This window comes from Salvelinus sp. IW2-2015, unplaced genomic scaffold (assembly GCF_002910315.2).
Source record: "Salvelinus sp. IW2-2015 unplaced genomic scaffold, ASM291031v2 Un_scaffold1277, whole genome shotgun sequence".
Classification (NCBI taxonomy): Eukaryota; Metazoa; Chordata; class Actinopteri; order Salmoniformes; family Salmonidae; genus Salvelinus; species Salvelinus sp. IW2-2015.
Window position 1 is genome coordinate 113,212 of NW_019942814.1, and position 8,502 is coordinate 121,713.

Sequence of the window (8,502 nt, forward strand, 5' to 3'; positions counted from 1 at the left end):
CCACCCCGCACCAACGAACACCAGTCCTCGTCCTATCACCGGAACTAACACCAGTCCTCTCTCCCAACTATACCAGCCTCCGTCTTCACCGTTAACTAACACCCAGCCATCGTCTTCCACGTTTAACTAACCCCAGCTGTCACTCCACCGTTAACAAACCCAGCCTCGTCTTCCACGTTAACACCACGCCTCCCGTTACACCCTAGCCTCGTCCTTCCACCGGTAAAACTCCAGCCCGCCTTCCACCACCCATCCTTCCACCTTAACTAACCCCAGCCTCGCCTTCCACCGTAAACAACCCCAGCAGCTCATCCCTTCTCAACCTTAAACAACCCCAGCCTCATCCTTCCACGTCCACTCACTCATCCTCGCAACCGTAGACAATCCCCAGCCCGCTCCAACCCGTTACTCACCACCTCATCCCTCCTCAACACAGACTCCTCAAACCCTTAACTAACCCCAGCCTCTCCTTCCACCTAACTAACCCCAGCCTCTCCTTCCACGTTTAAAACTAACCCCAGCCTCGATCCTCATTCCACCAGTAACTAACACCACCTCATCCTCCACGTAACAACCCAGCCTATCCTTACCACCTTAACTAAGAACCCAGCCCGTTTCGCTTCCCCAGCCTCATCACTCCACCGGTTAACTAACCCCAGCCTCGTCCTCCCACCGTAACTAACCCCAGCCTCAGTTAGTTAACGGTGGAAGGACGAGGCTGGGGTTAGTTAACGGTGGAAGGATGAGGCTGGAGTTAGTTAACGGTGGAAGGATGAGGCTGGGGTTAGTTAACGGTGGAAGGATGCTGCTGGGGTTAACAGTCGGTGGTGAAGGATCAGACCACAATGCATTTCTCCAACCAGTCCCCTTGGGTTGCCAATGAGGCCAGAGACTGTTTGTTATACTTCCTGTTAGAATGTTCTGGTAAAGCATTGGGAAACATGTTTTAAATCAGCGTACGCTCTGTCACGGTTCTCAGAAGACAAGAAGCTCAGCCATATAAAGCTTGGGTCATCTCCACGGTTCAGGATCTTTGACCTATTAAGTCTGACAGTAAAAATCAGTGAACACCCACACCACCTCTCGTAGACATTGTGCCTTCGACTAAGTGGTCCAACTGCTTAGCAGTTCTAGTGAGACAGACAATCTTGGATCTCTAGATGAGCTATTGAGCCAATTGCAGCCCTGCCTAAACAAAATAACAGGCCAAATGAAAACTGTAGTCAATCAATGTCAGGAAATAAAGCATTTGGTGATCATGGGCTAAAAGCCAGGCTGAAAACGACAGGTAAGTTATTCTTTCCTCCTTCCACTGAAGAGTTGCGACTGCAGGAACTGAGCACCGGGATGCAAATTAAACAGCATCACCAGAAAAATGTTTCCTCCCTCTTTTCTCTCCTATTGTTCTTGCTGTACCCTCGCCATCCACTCATCTCCGAGTTGTTAATCTTCCCGGACCACCAGACCGTGTGAAGTCCCTGTCAGCAGAGAAAAGTGTAGTCTCATCAGGCAGAGCTTTGGACACCTCTACCTGAGGTCCTCAAAGCGCCCATGCTACAACATAGCCTTCGGAGACTACGTTTCCCAGAATGCAGTGCTTCTGGTTGGCTAGCTACCACAGTAAAGACAATAGAGTATGAAGATCGACAAACTGCTTCTCCAATAGAAATCCTCGATTACACTTGTCGGCGTTGTCATGGCGACTTGGCTAGCTAAATTCATGCGTAGAAACACGACATGTCTAACGGTCGTCTCAAGCCGAATTGCATGTTGCAGGCCGTCAAAGCAAAGGCACTCCAATATAAAGTTGTGTTTTGAAGAAAATGTAAAACGTGTCAGTTTCACAAGGTGGGAGTAATAACATGTTCAGCTACTTAAGACATTGTCTCTAATCTAGGTTGTGCGATTAGATTTCGAGAAAAGTAACAACTAAGGAATCATTTTTGACTTCTCAAACCCCAGCCTGGTCTACCACAGTGGAACTGGAATAGTCCTCAGATTTCCTGATTCATGTGATCAGGGTGGACATGACGCAAAGGTGGACTGGAGAGGCCCTAGATATATGTCATGTGAAGGGATAGCAACATTAGCTAGCTGGTAACCATCCCCCACAGCTGTCTGTCTGGTGAAGGGATAGCAACATTAGCTAGCTGGTAACCATCCCCCACAGCTGTCTGGTGAAGGGATAGCAACATCAGCTAGCTGCCCCTCACAGCCTTCAGCCTCTGAAGAGATGGAAGAGGCAAGATGGCAGGGGGGAAAAAAGAGGATGAGGACGAGAGAGAGAACTAGGAGATCAGAGTCTGGGGTGATGGTCCGTTGCTAAGCGGTGCCTCCGTCTCCTAGGAGAGGATTTCCAGGATGTAGAAGACCAGCTCCATGACGACAGGTCCCTCGCTGAGTTGACACGCCCCTCTGTGGATGACAGGGATCAGAGTACTGTCCACGTCACTCAGGTAATGGGAGAGGAGAGGCTGGCCGTTACTACCTGCTAGGTAACCCACCTGGGAGAAAAGAGGACAGGGAAGGAACGGGTCGTTAGTATCCTTTATCTAACCAGGTACCGGTGGGAGGAGAGCCCGTTATTACCCGCCAGGTAACCCACCTGTAAACACAGGGTGCAACAGAGAAGAGATGGTTAGTTATCTATATATTTCTCTTATCTAACCAGGTACTATGGGGGGGACGGGTTGGCTGTTGCTAGGTGACCCACTGAGACAAGTAGTTATTTTGTAATTCAGTGTTTCAGTCAATTCTTGTTTGTTTTATCCTAACGCTGACTGCCACATCTGATTAAATGTACTAAAGATCCCTTGGGCTTAATCCCAAATTACACATTTGCATGGGCATTTCAGGCAAATGCCAGCTGGGCTGGTCCATTTTTAGCCCAGTGGGACTGTCTAACCTGTAATTTTTTTGCGCAAAATGATAATTATCTGGCTAATAATGAGGCTTTAAGAGGGGGAGAAAAAAAAAGAAGAGATGGGCCGGTGTGGGCGCCTTGAGGGGGAAAAAGCCAGGCTGGTGTGTTTGAAATGCCAGCGACGATTTCTGCCCCTGCACATTTCTGATTTGATTAATTTCTGGTGTGGCCATACAGTGATGACCCGAGTCCGTACCTGGTCAGACTCGAGAGTGACCCGTAGGCCCAGCTTAGCCATGCCATCCTCCTTCAGCAGTTTGAGGTGTGGGCCGAGCGCCACGCAGAATGCCCTCGCCACGTTCTCCGTCAGGCGGCTGTGGTCAGCAGGGTCGCTCAGACCGTTGGGCTGGTCCTGGTCATCACTCTGGAGGAAGAACACCTAAAAGAAGCAAAATATTGTAAACGCTGCAGATTGTCTTGAGCAGAAACATGAGAATAGGTCGTATTCAGTAGGGCACACCGTAGTAAAACAAGACCAGGTAGTGCCTCCCTGTTTCAAAACGTTTGTCTGGTTTTGTGTTTACTGAACCTAGGTGTTGCTTAGGAGGGTGACATCACATACCTCTGTCCAGCGGATGACCTTCCCATTAGCCTTGAACTCTGAACCGTGGAAGATTTTCACGCTGGTGATGAACTCCATAGACTTCCCATCAATAGGACTAATGACCCTGGCGGGGAACAAGAGTGACTTTTAGATAATACATCTTCTAAACATCTTTCATAGATGGGTATTAAGGCAGGGAAACACTGGGACACGACATCACAGAAGAGAAACTAGAGGTTAGAGGTTCCCCAGTTCCCTTCCTCACCCCTTATTGAAAAAGTTGTGATCGTCATCGATCCACTGTATGTGAACGTGCTCCTGGCTGTCCTCCTGGTCTGCCCAGCCACAGGTGATACTAAAGTCCTTCATGTCCCTGAGGGCTTGCCGTAGAGCATCCATGGTCTCTGCTGTGATCTGCACCATCACACCATCTGTAGGGAACAATAAATATATATATATACACACACACACACATCACCATCACACCATCCACAAGGGAACAACACATATATATCACCATCACACCATCTACAGATATATAACGCCATCTGTAGGGGAACGGGTATATAACACCATCTACAGGTGACCAACAGATACAATGCCTGCAGAAAGTATTCAGACCCCTTGACTTTTTCTACATTTTGTTATGTTACAGCCTTATATAAAATGTATTCAATTGGTTTTTTCCCCTCATCAATCTACACACAATACCCCATAATGACATCACAATACCCAATAATGACATCACAATATCCCATAATGACAAAGCAAAAACAGGTTTATATAAATTTTAGCTAATTTATACAAAATTAAACACTGAAATATCACATTTTAATAAGTATTCAGACCCTTTACTCAGTACTTTGTTGAAGCTCCTTTGGCAGTGATTACAGCCTCGTGTCTTCTTGGGTATGACACTACAAGCTTGGCACATCTGTATTTGAGGAGTTTCTCCCATTCTCCTCTGCAGATCCTCTCAAGCTCTGTCAGGTTGGATGGGGAGCGTCGCTGCACAGCTTTTTTCAGGTCTCCAGAGATGTTCGATTGGGTTCAAGTTCGGGCTCTGGCTGGACCACTCAAGGACATTCAGAGACTTGTTCCGATGCCACTCCTGTGTTGTCTTGGCTGTATGCTTAGGGTCGTTGTCCTGTGAACCTTCCCCCCAGTCTGAGGTCCTGAGCTCTATGGAGCAGGTTTTTCATTAAGCATCTCTTCGACCTCATGGCTTGGTTTTTGCTCTGACATGCACTTTCAACTGTAGGACCTTATATAGGACAGGTGTGTGCCTTTCCAAATCATGTCCAATCAATTGAATTTACCACAGGTGGACTCCAATCAATTTGCAGAAACATCAACATCAATGTAAATTGGCAGTGGCGACCCGTCATTCAGGGCAGCCCCACCTGTTTTGAGCATCACACTTTTAGGTGAAAAAACATTAATACGTGTCACATATCAGTTCGCAAGGAATGTCAACAAAAAAAAAAAAGTAATTTAGTTAATAAAGCCGCAAACAAACATGGTCTCTTGTTTTCTTGAGTAAGGCAGCTCCAAAATGCAGGTGTTTCAGCCTAGCTCAGTGCTTCTGTGGTGGTGGGGCGGCCAGCGGGAAATACAGAGCGTTGCGCCTGATTGGCTCTGCTTTCTGTCACTCATGGGACATTACGTCATCCCCAATTCTAAGGTTAGAGCTTGAAAATGTTTGCCCCTTGGGTTCTGCCATAGAGTTCTATTAGAAGTGCACATCCAAGAAGGCTCAAGGTCATTGGCCACAGATAGAATGACATCACATATCTACAGTAACTTTGATTGGACTGACTTTCAATGTCTTAGCTAGCAGTCGTCAGTTGTCATCAAGTCGACAATCTACTGGCAAATCCTTTTTAATCCTTCTCACACGAAGAGAAATTATAGATAAAAAAGGTATCGGTGCTCATCGGCCATAAAGATTACACAACAAGTTGGAAATCGCAAATTCAACAATGAGTCGTTTGGAATGGAATCATGGCTAACTGAAAGCATTGCAAAGAAACCGCTAACGTTACCCTGCTATTCAATGGAATGGCTGTGTTTTTTTTTTTTCTTCTTTCTTCTGAGTTCCCACCATAAATCCAGCGAATGCCAGACTTGGATCAAAGTTTAGATGCCAAAATTTACCAACAAAGAGCCGCTGCACTACCTTAACAAAATGTGTCCAGAAATGTCTTATATGCTGCTGCATAAATTATGTAATATGCCAGGGAGATAGTATTACTTCCTTAGCGACAGTATTACTTCCTTAGCGACAGTATTACTTCCTTAGCGACAGTATTACTTCCTTAGCGACAGTATTACTTCCTTAACATCTTAAGCGACAGTAATACTTCCATTTAGCGGACAGTATTCTTTTACTTCCTTAGCGACAGTATCGCGACAGTACTTCCTTAGCGACACGTATTACTTCCCTTAGCGACAGTATACTACCTCCTTAGCGACAGTATTTTACTCCTTAGCGCCAGTATACTTCCTTAGCGACAGTATTACTTCCTAAGCGACAGTATTAACTTCCTTAGCGACAGTAATTACTTCTTAGCGACAGTATTACTTCCTTACACGAGACAGTATACATAAGTGTTTGTTTGTGTAGTAAACTGTTAGTAGCCCATGTGCCTCACCCTATAATTTGGTCTTTTTCATCAACACGGTATTTGAACACATAGTTCGTGGCCCAGTATGTGATTGTTTGGCTACTTTGTTTTTGACATCTTTCACAGCGCTACTGATAGTAGTGGTGGCACTTGGTTTGCACGTGCAAATTCACAACACACAACATTCTATAATAAGAACTGTGTTATTTGACGTGTCAAATTAAAAGCTTATTTGATGCATCAAATAGTATTATAATGACGTGCATCTTTATGACACGCAAAGACCCAAAACGGCGTTCAAATGTGCCTCACCTTAATATTTGTCTATTTTCAAGGCCCCTCCCGAGTTGAAAAACCCTAACCTAAAACACACATAACACACTGTGTGTGCTCTGACATTATCAGTCCTTCTTAAATTCCCCCCTGACGGGATAAATAAAAGTTGAATTGAAAATGCGAGTCTCTAATTTTGGAGATATTGTAGGATGTTGGTACCTTCCACGATGCTGGTCTTGGCCAGGTATCCAGACGCGGCTTTCAGAGAACCACTGAACACAAAGAAGCAGGCGCCGGTCACTGGAAGACAAAACATAAAATATTGATTCATGGTTTTTATTAGTCCAGTGATAAACTATGACATGACTCCCCATGTCAAGTGTGATGTGTGTGTGTGTTGTGTGTGTGGTGTGTGTGTGTGTGTGTAACCTTGCGTGGTTGGTGATGATGGCCTGATGGCCTGTGTCAGGTAGTTTCCGTGTCGTTCTGAATACACACCAGGTGGGAGTGCCCTGGCTCGTTAAACACGCCCCCATGGCCAGGTACGTGTTCGTTGGACTTGTTCATCGCCTTCATAGCCTGCAGGGAATATAAAGACTTATAACCTGTCATAACCTTCATGTCTGGTCATAACCTTTCATAACCGTTCAATAGTCTGTTCAAGTCGTTGTAATAAGTCTGTTCAGCTGTTCATAACCTTGTAATAATCTGTTAATAGCCGGTAACCATCAGCGGGGGTGGGGGGGACAGAATATACAGACTTGGTCATAATCTGTTTATAACCTGGTAAATACTGTTCAGTCTGTTTATAGCCTGGTCAAAGCCTGATAATAGCCTCATCAGTGGGGCAGACAATCTGATTGTGTCATAAAAGGTCCAATTCTGTAACTTCAACAGACATTGAAATGATTGAATAGTTGGGGGTAGGCTTTCGTCTCTGAGGAATGGTCCCTGAGCCAGATGCTGATGACAGGTTGTCCTATGCTGGAGAACGAGGTTCATACAGGTTGTCCTATGCTGGAGAACCAGGTTCAGATGACAGGTGTCCTATGCTGGAGAACGAGGTTCAGATGACAGGTTGCCCCTATGCTGGAGAACGAGGTCAAGATGACGGTTGTCCTATGCTGGAGAACCAGGTTTGAGACCGGTTGTCCTATGCTGGAGAACCAGGTCCTTGATGACGGTTGTCCTATGCTGGAGAACCAGGTTTCTGATGACCGTTGTCCTATGCTGGAGAGAAACGAGGTTCAAGATGACCAGGTTGCCCTATGCGGGAGAAACCAGGTTCAGATGACCGTTGTCCTATGCTGGAGAACGAGGTCTGATGTACCGGTTGTCCTATGCGGGAGAACGAGGTTCTGATGACCGGGTTGTCCTATGCTGGAGAAACCAGGTCAGATGACCGGTTTGCCCTATGCTGGAGAACCAGGTTCAGATGAAGACCGGTTTGTCCTATGCTGGAGAACCAGGTTCAGATGACCGGTTGTCCTATGCTGGAGAACCAGGTTCTGATGACCGGTGTTGTCCTATGCTGGAGAACCAGGTTCTGATGACCGGTTGTCCTATGCTGGAGAACCAGGTTCGATGACCGGTTGTCCTATGCTGGAGACCAGGTCAGATGACCGGTGCCCTATGCTGGAGAACGCAGCCGTTCTAGATGACAGGGTTCGTACCCTATGCCTGAGAACGAGGTCTGATGACCGGTTGTCCTATGCTGGAGAACAGGTTAGATGACCGGTTCTATGCCCTATCTGAGAACCAAGGTTCAGATGACAGGTTGCCTATGCTGGAGAACCAGGTTCAGGATGACAGGATTGCCCCTATGCTGGAGAACCAGGTTCAGATGACAGGTTTGCCCTATGCTGAGAACCAGGTTCAGAGTGACAGGTGTGGTGACCATCACATAAGTTCTTGTGGAGAACGAGGTTCCTGGATGACCGCGGTTGTCCTATGCTGGGATCGAGGTTTTCAGATGACAGACCTTCAGTTATTATCTGCTGCTGGTGGAGGTGGAAGAATGTATGCTTATGTTGGAAAAACAGCAAGTGAGGCGGTGATTTTACACTGAATGCTCCCTAGATTATGCCACTTGGTTGACAGAAGGGAAGTGATTATGCAAATGTAGTGATCCC

At 46.4% G+C, this 8,502-nt stretch overlaps 1 long non-coding RNA gene and 1 pseudogene across 1 annotated transcript in view; one reads left to right on the top strand and one right to left on the bottom strand.

Moving 5' to 3' along the window:
• LOC139024274 (uncharacterized) overlaps positions 1-783 on the top strand; it is a 2,071-nt gene extending 1,288 nt beyond the window's left edge. Inside the window, exon 3 of the long non-coding RNA XR_011475553.1 lies at positions 718-783. This is a non-coding gene — a long non-coding RNA (uncharacterized lncRNA). The remainder of the gene's footprint in view (positions 1-717) is intronic.
• LOC112070293 (zinc finger FYVE domain-containing protein 9-like) overlaps positions 693-8,502 on the bottom strand; it is a 50,965-nt pseudogene continuing 43,155 nt past the window's right edge.